This window comes from Scomber scombrus, chromosome 21 (genome assembly GCF_963691925.1).
Source record: "Scomber scombrus chromosome 21, fScoSco1.1, whole genome shotgun sequence".
NCBI classification, from domain to species: domain Eukaryota; kingdom Metazoa; phylum Chordata; class Actinopteri; order Scombriformes; family Scombridae; genus Scomber; species Scomber scombrus.
In genome coordinates, this window is record NC_084990.1 from 20,861,635 (window position 1) to 20,876,538 (window position 14,904).

The window sequence follows — 14,904 nt, forward strand, 5'->3', positions numbered from 1 at the left end:
GTGTTTAATATTAAGATGCGACAAGCATTAGTTTCTATTTATTTATAAACCCCTTAGTGGAACTTGCCATCACTTCCTTATTAAATTGGTCTTATAGTCATTATTTGACTCTTTCAATGCTCAAAGTCCAGTGTGTAAACACAAAATTTGTGAAAATTTCTTTTAGTTTTAGTGTTGCACACACAAGGAACATTTTATAAAACACATTAAAGCTTAACACAATCGTAGGTCAATTTAAAACCATGATTACAAACTTCTCTGCTCATGAATTTAGTTGTTTTTGACTGTGCTTGTTTGTTTTCTCGTAAATAATTTTTTGTCTGTCTTTATTATTTATTACATTCTATATGATATCACTGAAAATGTGTCCATGACTTGAACGATTCATCAAGATTTAAATAACGGTTGAATGAAATGAATGCTTGGTATGACTGAAAGCTCCAAAACAAGCACATGAGTGGACTTTGAGTTGACCTTTTCTCAGCTGCTCTATCTACGATCAAGAATGAAATGTCAAGCTCATCTCAGACTAATGGAAAGTTTTAACATCTGCATTTTTATGACAACTGAGCAAACTCCATTTGCAGATGACAACTATGTGATAGAGTTGAAATCTCCAGAACAAGTAAGCAAACAGACCTGGAGTTGAGTTTGTTTTGGAGTTTTAAATACATCTATTGTCTGTGCCGGAAACATCTCATTAGCATAAATTCATTCATCCTGTCACTGAAGAAAACTTCAAAAAGCTTTCAGAGATATGGAAAACTTGTCAGGTCATTCAGTGAGATGCTGACCTAGAAAAAGGCATCAGCTTCATATTAAATCTCTGTGTGTGTGTGTGTGTGTGTGTGTGTGTGTGTGTGTGTGTGTGTGTGTGTGTGTGTGTGTGTGTGTGTGTGTGTGTGTGTGTGTTTGGTGTATGTGTGCCTATGTGTAAGCGGTGTATGCTCGTGCTGATTCTTGTTTTGAGTTTTTGCCACATCTGTGCACAGTCTTACTGGCACATTCAGAGCAGCACTTCAAGAGCTCTCCCAACAATAACAAACACAGAGCAGTCTAAAACACACTCGCAGAACAATCTGCCGGCGCAGTCAGGACGGGTGTGTGAGGAAGAAACAAAGACGGCATGCTTCAGAGAACAAGCAACACCAGTTCTGCTCATGTACTGAAGGAGGACCACATACTGTATATTTATGATGTGCATGTTTCCAAACCACAAGCATCTCTTCTCCTCTCACACACCCAATCTACAAAGATATTTCATGTGGTAAACAATTTCAAGAGTCAGTCCTTGAACCAGGTTTGTGACAAAGCCAATATGAGTTATTGGTGAAGCCTTCGGAAGATGGTGTATCGATTTTATGACAGGGCTGGATGTAGTAGCACCTTCCAAACATGACACAACTCTGTGCATGCTAATAAGGCTGCCGGACAAAGACGGGCTTTGTGCGTACATTCACCACTAACCTTTGTCAGATACAAATAGGTTAATCTAGAAAGCTTTTTTTCCCTGATAAGTAGCCTTGTTAGCATTTCTCATCCACATGCAAAACAGCCATGACATTTACACCTCCCACTGTAAGGACAGTGTGAAGAGGTGCTGTAAGAGAGAACAGGATTATTATTATCTGATTACATACACAAAAAAACAAGGGGTGGTCATCAGCAGGGGATGAAATAAACATTTAATTTCCAATAGTCTTTACAGGATTACTTCCTGACAATCATATTTGAAAAAAAAGACAATAAATTTGGTTTGTGCAGTTTTAGTGACATCATCCTTCTACATTCCTGACATTTACGGGGACGGAGATTGCGTTTTTTTTTAAGACGATAACAACACAGATGAAATTGCAATCCGAGCGCGGGAATAGATGTCATTGTGTTTGTACGTGTCTGGTATTGTTCATGTAACGGTAAAATGATGTTAGATTGGAGGCAGTGTAATACAGGAGAGCTGCAGTGTGCTCTCACTCAATTACATTTTGACATTAAAGGGATATTTTTCTGCTGATTGCAATACAAATGCCACTTTAAATTTACTGTGATTCAATGTTTTGAAAAACAATAATGTGGGAGGGGGTGAATAATTTAAATAAGACACTGTGCAATCAATGGTGATTTTAAGATAGATGGGTCACACAATCAATTAATCAATGATGACAGCTGATCAGCTGATATTGGGCCAATTTTCCATTTACTTTTCTATAGTCATGGTTGGACTGAGGCCACGGGAGCTGATATCTAGTCAGCGGACTTTAGACAATGAGTCAGAAAAAATGTAGATCCTGGAATCAAAAGTACACTCTGGCCATTAGAACTCCGGTCACAGTGACCGCAAGCTGAGCTAATGCCACCATGATATGAATAGCAATGCTTTTTCTTTTTAACAGTTTTAAATGTTTTGCACACGTAAGAAAAGTTTAATGTAACTCCTGTAAGTGTTGTGGGTTAGGGTTACAATTTGAGTTTGAATTTACAAGTATTGCCGGGATGTGTGTATGTGCTGGAAGCATTAGCGTTTCATGATACCGATAAGCTTTAATAATTTGTTTATGTAATTCACAGTCTAATGTGTATTCATAGATAGCATTAACGGTCATTTTGATACAACAAAGCCAGTGGAATGTTTACTTTATCTACACTCACCACATAAGTGAGTTCAGTTTGGCTTAATAGCATTTTACTATGTTATGTATGTAATGTCATTTGTGTTCAGAGTGTATAAGAGTGAGATTATTGCTAGGATACAGGCCAATTTATACCTGTGAGCCTGTAGGGATGTAGGCAGGAGAGGGAGGTTTATTGTATTTCCCAGCCATTGTTAGATTGTCAAAGTCATTCAGTAAACACAGTTAAAAATATAACTTAATCTAATGTTTTCATTGGTTAAACTGAGTACGAGCAGTCTGTGAAACATAAGAGACATGTACTCATGCTGATGTGTGCTTAATATTTTTTCTGTAGTGTGTAAGAAATGTTAAGGTCTAATTTACACATGTAGGTATTTGTAGTGTTGTGTACAGGATGTCAAAAGTAAGATAGAACTTTAAAGCACGATGGTAAACTAAAGTTATTACTGTGAAGTTAAGAGTTAGTAGAGCTGATGCAAGCTGAGCTTACACCACAATATGAATAACATTAAATATGTTTTGCACATTAGCCTCTGTGAATAAATGTGTTGCACCAGTTTGGACACAAACCTTCATTCTGAACCTGTAACATATAACATATTTACTTCACTGCAGGAAAACAATTATTAGAAAATGTGTAACCTATCCTGAACAGAATTACTGATAGAAAATAGACACTGTGACAGGTGGAAAGGGAAAATGTAATGTACATGGAATAGAAAACTGAATTGAAAGTCAGCTGCATGTTAGAGCTGTTCTAGGTTGTAATATTAAATGTATTTGTTGTGGGTGGTCAATATGCCGCCTTTAGTTTAATGCTTCATTATAAAAAACATGAGTTTATCTGTGCATAAGTTGAAGAAATGTGATGCTCTTAACATCCTTAGTTACACATTTTCATCACCTGTCATTCATTAAGGTTTGCTATGCAATGGCACAAAACCCACACTAGCTCTGTGTCCCATCTTGGCCACCCCAGTCAAAAAATATCTCGGATACGCCGCTGTGCACTACTACTAATGCAAAACAAACTAATAAATAAATAAATGAAAATGCACACTCACTGAAAGACAAATGTTTCCGGCCCACAGGGAATTGAAGTGACTGTGGCCTTAATTTATCTGGACACCAAAAGTGTGTTTTTGTCCTACATTCATCCATTACTGTAATGAAGCCACCAACAAAATGGACAACAAGATGCAGCAGGTCAGTCTCCTTGAACCTTTTCTAACAGATCAGCTTCAGTTTTTTCAACCATTTATCATCTGTCAATTCCTCTTTTCTGTCTGCGTGGATCAATATTTCCATCCATCCATCCATCGTCCGTCATTTTATGTCTTTACCTGCCTGTTTTCATGTTAGGGAAAAACAGACGTGCAGCACGGGGTAACACATACGCAACGTAGGAAGAAGCAGCCAGCAGGAATGGGGATGAGTGCCTTTCTTTAGCAGCTTCACAGACACTGTGCAGGCCCAGGCCCAGTTCGTGGAGAATTGATTATGGCTTGTCAGCGGTTCTGGTGGCAGGCTTTTATTTATCAAGTGGTCGTGTTCCCATGGACCTGGCAGAGCTGCAGCAGGTGTGAAGGTCAACAGGAGAGTCATATTTTAATCAAAGACCAAGGAGCTAAAAATAAAACTCCCCCAGCGGGCACCGCACTGAGAGACTCAAGGAGATGTGAAAAGCCTCACTAGTGTACATGTTGCAATTATCACGCATACACACTGGGGTTGTTGTTATGCATAAATGTCAGCCGGACAGGTTTTCTGCTAAGGAAGCCATTAGTGGTGAAGAATGTGCCGCAATGCACCGGGAGTCTGAGCTCGGGCCAAGACTGACAGCGTGACTCACATGCCACGAATCAGGTGACATTCGAGAAAAGAAAACATTGACAGCGATTACTGACGGTGTGTGTGCCAGGGCTGTAAAGTTATCTAATCAGCATTTGTGAGTATGTGTCTATCTGCATTTACATTCTATATAAAGTCATGATTGTTGTTTGAATAATTGCCTAATTATAAATTTACATATATTTCTCCAGGGCAATGAGACAACATTAAACAGAAGCTCCGGTGTTAAATTATATCCTGTCTGTAAATTAGATGACCTGGCAAAATAACACTCAGCTGGAAGGATATAGAGTAAGAAAGAAACATGATCTTCTTTTGTTTAAGCTGACTTTCCGGAAAGTAACAACAGGGTCTTTTCATCCACCTGTTTTTATTCACATATTCAATTCATGAATTTAAAAAAAAAACCTCAACAGAAAACATTAAAAAATCTGGAAATGTTGCAAAAAGTTTCAATGTTCAGCTGAGGAAGAAACATATGGGCGTCCACAAGAGTGCAATGGAAACAGATTTAACCATTAAAGGTGCAGTATGTAGAATTTAATGGCATCTAGTGGAAATAGATGATAGATGATAGAAGATGTTATTCATGAGTATGTTTTGATGAGTACATAATAACCTGAAAATAAGAATTGTTGCATTTTTATTACCTTAGAATTATTCTTTTATATCTACATATGGAGCGGGTCCTCTTCTGTGGGAGCTGTCATGTTTCTACGGTAGCCCAGAACAGACAAACCAAACACTGGCTCTAGAGAGGACCTTTGGTGTTTTTCACGGCCATTGCCAAGTTTTCCAACACAATTGAAAAGGAAGGGTGAGGGGACGGATATTCAGTCAGTTGCAGTCTGCAATCTCAGCACTAGATGGCACTTATTCCAAACACTGGTCCCATAAATTGTGACGTACATGAATCACGTGACCTCGTGTCAGATGAAAACATCAGATAGCTCATCAAATTAATACATAAAACAAGCAGATGAAGCATGTTTCCTTCATGTTTTCTACTTTAGGTTTAACTGCTGATATCATCTCATTGTTAAAAGCGCAGCAGTTATCTTGCTGAAACAACTCCAAACATTTGCTACTGTCTGGCCGCAGATACAGATTACCTCGGTGCAGGATAAATACATTTAAGAACTCTTAAACTTACTGCTGCCATCAAGGTCCTCAATGAGTGACCTGTGTGTTTTGTCTATTATTTTTGGAAGTCTTCATTGTTTATTATATTATATGTGAATGCTGCTGGCTCTAACACAATGTGCCCCTCGGGGATAATAAAGTTGACCATAACCTTGAAGTTGAACATTTACAAAACAGCAATGAATGAAAAAGCACATTAATTCAGTTTTTCTTTTTTCCAGGATCCTGTAAATTTGGTCAAAATTTGCACAAAACATTTGGGTGCTCCTGGCCAAGGGTGCCCCATTGCAAGTCGTACCCCCTTCTCTTTCACACTCTTTCCTGTCTGTCAAATAAAGATGAAAAAAAAAAACTATGTAAAAGAAAAACCTGCACAAAGTTTTGATTAAACCCAGCTAGACACTGCAGCCATGCTAGCTGCTCTGTGTGGTTGTACTTCTAGGTTGTGAACTAAACACTAACATGCTGATGTTCGTAGGTAAAAGTTTACAACCTATCCTCAAAAGACAAAGAACAGACGGCAAAAACAGCCTCTAATTACGTTTAAGTGACAGATACCATCTAGTCGCCACAGTTCAGATGACGTCAATATAAGGTGAAGAATTTCCATAATCAGATGAGACAGGTTGGGTCGATGTCTAGATAGGAGACTGCTGTTAGCTTTACAACCTCAAGCTGGAATAGTTCTTTCTAAGATTGTAACTACAATTGTCATGGTGGACCTTAACCACGGCTTTGTTACACCATGAAACAATTATTTTTCAACCAATAATGGTTTTGGAAAGCAGTGATAAAGGAGGTGTAGTAGAAAACACTCCTATGGGTCATTCTGGAGTGCATGATACAATCAACTTGTGTGGTTGTTTAATTATGAGGATGTGTTGGAAGATTTCCATGTTCACCATCTTAGTTTATATCCTTATAGAGAACTTCATTAGGTATTGACAAGGGGTTAAACAGACTTCATAAAGCAGAACAAGTAATACAGAGAATATTGACAAACACATTCATCACTCAGGTGTTGGAGACCTGCATCCTTAAGATCCAATTTTCTCTCAGATTGGACCAACGACAGGAGCACTGGAGGTGTATGATACCCCCATATAGGGGTCCAAACATATAGAAAGCGCAATAAAAGAAAAAAGATGAAAGTCCCCCTCCACTCCAAGAAGCTTTTTGCTTTTTCGTCCTTCAGTTGTTCTCAGCTCTGTGCAGAATGATGTATGTGGAAAAGTTTGTTTTCAGACTCATCTGCTGAAAGTGGAAAGTTTCTCTGTGCTCAACTTAAATCTAAGTTTAAGGCCAATCGTGGTCCAGTATGCAACTTACATAACTGTGATGTGGAAACTTGAAGTCTCCAGTACGCATACACTGAGAATGGAGTTTTCAGTGAAGTAGAAGACATCTTGTGTCCAGCAGTTAAACTTTTTTACTGTAGAAATGAAAAACCAAAGAAAAAATATTTACATAACAGAATAGAACAGCAGGTCTTTATTGTTATTGCATATTTCAAGTCAAACAAAAGTGCTTTTGCAACTCTGGGAAAGACTAAAAACGAATATAAATATAAAAATAATATTATTATATATTGTATATTTACACACACAGACTCATAGATACTGGATTTTTCAATGAGGGAGAATGAGGAGATGTATGATTTGAATGAGGTAATTGTACTTTTCTTGTGGAAAAACCATATCAGACAGAAATTATTGTTCCATGCAGGGTATTTTTTGAACCACTGCCCCAGCCACAAGGCATATAAATACCAACAATGAATAAGAATCAAATAGATAATGGATATGAAACGAAAATGTGTGAAGAGCATAAATCAATCAAGTCTATCAATCAGCTCTAGTTAGCACATGTACAACAGTATGCCACTGTGCATGCATGGACTCTGCAGATGTATTTTTCACATGTGCAGCACATAGTGTTCATTTTACAGTCCCTCTTTAGGGGGTTGGATTGGCATCACCTTCTGTTGCCTGCCCCAGCTGCAGCCTCAGGAGGACCAGGACTAGATTCACCCTCCACAGCAGCTCTCACAAGCGCTGCAGAGGCTGCTGTGTGGGGGAGGTGTTCGTTTCTTTGAAGGTGTGGGGTTACAAGTGCCCTTCCCAGCAGCCCCAGGAACATTCTCCTCTTATTGCGCTTATCAAGCATCCAGGTAGGGTCAATCTTGTTCCATATCACAAAGTCATTGTATTAGGACACATCAATGATGTTACCGAAGATGCCGAGATGCCAGCTGGCAGTCATCCTCTTGTGGCTCTAAGATCCAATCATCTTGTCCAGGTTGTCCACGCTTCCCTTGTTGTAGTCCTGGATGCTGACTGGCTTCCTGTCCTCACCATCACTGATCTCAGCTAGAGTGGTACTAAACTAAAGTGGTTGTGGGTGTGAAGGCAAACTTCCCCTAGTTGCAAGATGTACAATGGGGAGTTCAGGGTTGTTCTTCTAACCTTGCCAACAATAGTGATCTTCCTCTTTAGGAGCTGCTGGCTGAGTTTGTATGAGGTGAAGAAACTGTCACATGTGACATTGTGCCCCCTCAGTCCATATGTCACATTAAGCACAATCCGCCTCCACTGGTCAGCATCCCAGAGTAGACTTGCATCTTCCAGGCATATCTGGATTTTGTGTCACAGGTCACCCATATCTTGATGCCATACTGTACTTTGCTGGCTTGCTGAGTACATACTTCTGAAAAGGACAGTAACCTTTAGACACAAGAGATTACTATCGTTAATTATAAGGGTCACAGAAAACAATCACATAACCAAAGATATTACAGCAATACATAATCAAATTAACAGCGAAAATTACTTACATTACAGATATAAAAATAAATAAAAATGTACTTCTGAATGGAATCAGCTGCTCATCCACTCAGACACAGGGTTGTAGAGGTCTGGCAGGCGCTCGACCCACTTCTCTCACACCCCTCATATGTCTGCCAGTCTGTCTCTCACACGTCTTGCAGATCTTGACTCATGCTTTAAGGGTCATCCTTATGACATTTTGTGCTGCCATCCTGCCACGGTTGTCATATGGTGAAAAGGACCTGAAGATGATACATTATGCCGTGGGTTGTATTCTACCCCATCTTGTTCTTCTGTTACCTCCTCCTCCTCTATATCATTGTTGACTTGTTCCTCCTAGACATTTAAAAAATCAGATCTACGACCTGTTGGGCACAGAAATGTGCACTCATGGCTTCAGCAAGGAGAGAACTGAGGGTACTGTCATCTGCAGCACCTTTATAGCCTCTGACTGCATTTATAGCCTCTGACTGCATTTATAGCCTCTGTCTGCATTCTCCTTTAGTCTTTTAGTATACAGCGCTTACAAGAAATGTTTTATTTTGTCTGATATTGTTTTACTCTCTCTTTAAACTTGAGTAATATGAGGGATCATGGAGGGGAGATGCTGCATATGCAAGAAAGTTTTAAAGTTTTTAATCCAACCCAATTTGTGTGTGTGTGTGTGTGTGTGTGATATTGTGTGTGTGTGTGATATTGTGTGGCATACAGTAGGTTGCTTTTGGGGACAGATTTGAGACTTAGGACCAGTTATTTGAGGACAGCATGTGGGACCGAAGCCATGTCCCCAATTGGAAAAGATCCTGATTTTCAGGGGTTATGGTTAGGGTCTTGTAATGTCCCCAACTGTATAAGTCTATGTAATGTCCTCAAAACTGATTGTGTGTGTGTGTGTGTTTGGTTTTTGTGGTGCGTAAATTATTTCGTAACTGCCGGGTCAAAAATTACCCTGAAACCATCTTTGCACCCTGGTTGAGTACAGATTTCTTGGAGATATGAACAAAGGTGATATTTCCCTTTTTCTAATGTTTAGTTCACTCTAGGAAAAGTCATTAAATTTCAAGTTGAAATACAATAGTTCAGCGTTTTTTCCCCTGCTGTTAAAAAAAGTGACAGGTAATTTTTTACCCTTGAAACAATGAAAATAAACAAACAAAAGAAATAACACAGCAAGGCAGAGGAAGGTTAAACCCCTGTGTGTGATGGGCTGTTCCTGTCTGAGCACATGTAATAATTTCAAGTGATCACTTGAGAGCTGCTATTAAAGGTTTTTCCTATACTTCAGTGGAAGCAGGAGTGCGAGCTGCTTTTACAAATGTATTTTTTATTCACATAAATTGGCTCTTGTCTGCATCTCAAGTGAAATTCTCTGAACTCTGATATATACAGGCCGTGAACTTAGTTTGTGGTGGCAAACTGTGTTCTCAAGTGATTTGCTAGATCTGTATTTTATTCAGTAACCGTCTTACAAGCTAACATATCATATCCACAACAATAATTTTCCACACAGCAGGAAAAACCTCAGTGCAAAACGGCAGCATGTGTATCCCACACACACAGTGGGTGTCTGAAATTGCAGCGTCCCTGCAAAGCTCTCAGCAAACACTGCGGTCACAGTGTGATCACTACGGCTCATATGAAGATTAAAGATGTTGATAGTGGAGCGGGTGTCTCATTTCAGACGATGACTCGTTGTACTACTCTTTCAAGGCATTTAAAGATGGCATAATTCAAAAAGTGTACCATCGCCATGACAAGTGCACTATGACAAAGGTCACTGTCAGCAGGAAATGACTTGTCAAGCTCTCCTCTGCCCCCTGCTGTTGCATTACTCTCCATGCAAAGAGGTTGATGAGTGCAGCCTCAATACTCCGGCACCTGGAGGCTTTAATAACGTCTCCACCTCTGCAGACCTTCACTCACTGTGTGAAATGCAAAAAAAAAAAAAGAAAAAGAAAGGGAAAACACAAGGCAGGTACAGCTCTCTGCTGCCCCCAGTCTGCCCCCGCCATCTGCTAATCAGGTAGAACTTCATTATTCAGCAGAGTTTTCAGCCTCAGGAATTAATCTCTGTTAACGGGCTCATTAATTTCTCTGTCGACAATGAAGGAAGCACCAAAGAACAGATTTTTAAAGTCCTAAATCTGAGAACAATACAGGTGTAAGATTATTTATTTATGATTAATTTTATAATGGTTATTATGTAGGTGAATTATATTTAAAATGTCTTTATTTTTGTGTAGATTGGGAACAGCATAACAATGTGCGCCTTGCTTTTAGCATTAGTAACTTAGATTGGCGGAGTGATATCCGCCTACTGTTGCAGTTCGACTGAAGAAGTTGTCTCCAAGTTTTAACTTTCCCACACAAAGTACTTTTAATGCAGTTACTATCAAGTTCATAGTTAACGCCAGGAGTAACCAGAGATACACTAGCATGCCTGTGTGTCCACTAAAACAGTTTCTTTGTGGCTTCGATCACTCTTTCTGTTCATACTGGCTGCAGACGGATCACTTCCCATAACTATTTCAATGTAAGTCATTAGGGACAAAATCCGCAGTCCTGCTTCTGCATAAAAATGACTTACAAAGTTGAGCTGGAGCTAATACGAGTCTTCAGCAGTCTGAGTAAGCTGAATCAAGTGGGTATCATCCAAAGTTATATGGTCTTTTTAGTTTGACATTCCCTCGCTGTGTTTTATCTGGCTGCAGTGCAGGGATAGTAACACAAAGAGAGAATTGGTAAGACTGTAACTCTGGAAGATACCCACATGAAATCTAGTCAAGTCCATTTTTATTTTTACAGCCTGATGTCATAAATCACATATTTACAATCTGTATAGCAATAGTTTCTATCCTTAGACCCTTGACTTGCGTAAGAACAAACTCCCTAAATGACTAACACACACTGCTGATGACTTGTATTAGTTTCAGCTGAACTTAAGCGGACTGTCAGTCATCTCACTAATCACTAAAATTGCTTTAAGAAGGATTCTCCTTGTAGCTTTTATGGATGTAAGAACAAGTACAGCGACTTATTCCTATTTCAATGAACAACAAAATTGTGAATGTGTATTCAAGTAGACTTGAAAAAATGTGAATCAAACACTGATTTAAAAAACAACAACTTTCAAATCTATTTTCAGTCTGCAGGATACGACCTGGTCAAATGATTGTAAAATGACCCAAAGAAGAAAGTTATGGATGGAAAGCAACATCTGCAGACGGACTGCTACAAGTTTTACCAAAGCAATAAAAGGAAAATAATTTAAAGGAAGCCAAATATATAAAGATAATATACAGCATAGCAGTCTCCAACCATGCCAGCAGCTAGCGGACTGTACTGTAGGCTTTGGCGTTTTTAGGGTTAGGGTTAGGGTTAGGGTTAGGGTTAGGGTTGGGGTTGGGTTAGGGTTAGGGTTAGGCATACTGACATGCTGATGATTAACTAAGATGGTGAAAATGTTGAACGTTACACCTGTTAAGCGTGTTAGCATGTTCCAGTAAACACGAGACATAGCTCAGACTGATGGGAATAACATTCGTTTTTCAGGTACACGAGGGTCCAAGAGTCTGAGACCTCTTTCCAGTTCAAGTAAATGGGAAATTGGTCTCAGACTTTTGGACCCCACTATTTTGTTCCCTGAAGTATAGTATTGCACATGGCTCTAGAAGAAAAGATTATCCTGAGAGGCGCATTGATGTCTGTACAAAAATTTCATGGTGATATATTTAATAGTTGTTGAAATATTTCAGTCTGGACCAAAGTGTTGATTAATGACCGACTCACGTTGGCTAAAGAGAAGAAAACAAAATGAACAAACTGCAAGGTCCCAAAGTTAAAAAAAGAAAAGCCAAAGAAAACAAATACGTTTTAAGATGCTATTTCAAACTGATTTAGCTTCTCTAACCTTTTCAAACACATCAGCAGGTCTGACTCATTAGCACACAGAGATAACATGACGATGTGTTACAACAGAGAGTCTGTTCTCCAGTTGAGAAAAGAAGCTCTGAGCTCGTTAGCATGAGCGAGATAAAAGGGTTTGTCCGACAATTAGCAGATGTTCCCTGACACGCGCTGAAGTTGTGAACAGAGTGCTTTCACAGACTCATCCTTAACGAGACATTCTGGTTTATTACAACATGCATCTTATAGTTGTGGCTTCGTTTCTTTCAGTTATGAGAACATTGCACTTACTGAAGTAACTGCTGAGATTTGGGAACACAGTGACATACCCGAATCCTAAGGAAGAATGAGTGATGACCAGACAGGCTGTAACAAAAAGCCAAACTGTTATCCAACTTATCTAAAAAACTGTAGTTGGACTTAAAGTGAGCTCAAAGGAAACATCAGTAGGAATCCCTCAGTGAACAGGAAAAATGTGTGAACCCAGCTACACGGTCTGTAAACAGTGTTGGATGTTCACAACGGACAGTTTGGGTCATAATATTACAGTAATTTGGTTTGTTAAAAAATAAAATTCTCTGCCAGCTTGTGTGCAACTTCTTCCCCCCCATGAGATTTTGTTGATCTCAGTTATTCATGAGCGTGATATAATCTTAACCAATAAGAACAAAAAACATAAGAAAATAAGGTTAGAATTATCCTTGAATGATGCTTTAATCTCATCAAATGCCTGGTGAAGGCCTCCTGGTTACCAGACCAGCATGCACACGGACTCTGATATGGAAAACAGACACAAAAACATATGATGCCTCTATTCCATCTGGAGATTTTATTAGGCGGACAAAACGCATAAATGGTTGCACAGCTCGAAATGCACAGATTCAAATCAGTACACTTAGCGAGACGGCATCTAAAATGTAAAAATAATGAATTTGAGAAAATGTTGGAGCCCACAAAATGTGCCATATATCAATGAGTGCAGTTAATATTGTATATAAATGGTTACCAGACATGGCAACATTACAACATATTAAAAATGAATAATGATGTATGCAGAATACACACAATATAAATGTGAATATTCTTAAAATCAGACAAAAAAATCGACCAATAATAACATATAATGAAAATGAGATAAACGCTTACAGAACAGAATTTTTTTACATCTGGTTTTATTTCTTTCTCGTTGTTCTTTCTTTACTCTTTAAAACAAATTATGCATACTTTCAAACATTCAAGAAAGATCCTGCACTTCCCACATCCAACTTCACAGCTACTTTTTGTTACTTTCAAATCCCAAGCTCCCCATTTTGTAACACAGGCTTTCTGTGATATATTGGTAGTCCCCAAACTATACTATCACATGAGTAATTTTTCTCAGCTTTTTGAAAACAGCTGCTTGCTGAAGCCGAAACCGACACTACGAGATCACTGAGAGGAAACCAAAACAGTAAAGCTGCAGCCGGACAGCGAAACAATGAGCTGAAACTCGCTGTGAAGCCTCGTAAAACCAAAACGAGCTGCAGAGTTGCTCAAAACTTGTATTGATTATAGCTACTTTAAGTTCATAATTATGTGAAAGTCCTCTCATGAGTTCTCAAAATGTACTCTGAATCAACAAGTAATCAGTCATATTCACAAACATTCAGTCAAATTTGTTTATTATTTACATTTTAAAGATTCACTTCTTCATTTTTCACAAACTACTTACAGCTGCAGCTGCTGCTGCTGCTGCTGCTGAAGCTGCTGCTGAAGCTGCTGCTGCTGAAGCTGCTGCTGAAGCCGGAATCAGCACAAATACAACATGCAGGGCTGCTGTCAGTGAGACTGTAAAACCTTCTGCATTGTTTCTCAAAATTATGAGGAAGAAGCATCGCTAACGAAGATACACACTGTGTCTGTTCTGTTTCAACCACAAAAAAGAGGAGCCTCGGGAGAATTTAAACTATCAAACAATTTGTTCTTGAAAGTCAGCTGACTTTGATTTTTTTTTAGAAACTTAATTATACGACTCCCAGCAGTACATTTATTTCAAGTACAAAGACTTCCAATCAGAGGATCTCATGTCTAAAAGTTCTGAAATAGACTGAAAATGAAAACCAGGAATTGAATTATAATTGATCAAATTTCTATATTAACATTATCAAGTTAATGACGAGGGATTGGGGGTTATTTTGGGACTGTTTTTTATTGATACAAATAATAATAAAGCACACAAATAAAATGCTGAAGAGTTCATTTTAGCCCCATATCAAGGACTCAAAACATCATAACACTACATATTATCTACGTGATTGTTACTTATAAACCATCAAAATTAAGATTAAAGAAAGCAGTCCAAAAAACCCCTCAAAAACCTTCTGCATATCAATGCAAACATGGTCAAATGATGTCAAAATATATTATAAAATGACCCCAAGATTCTTTCTATTTATGTTGATATTTTAAGCTGAATGCAGTTTCTCAGTGTGGATAGTCAAAACAAGTTCATGCACAAACACAGTGAATTTAGTGTCTTCCAGTGTTTGACAGTAGTTTTTTTTTAG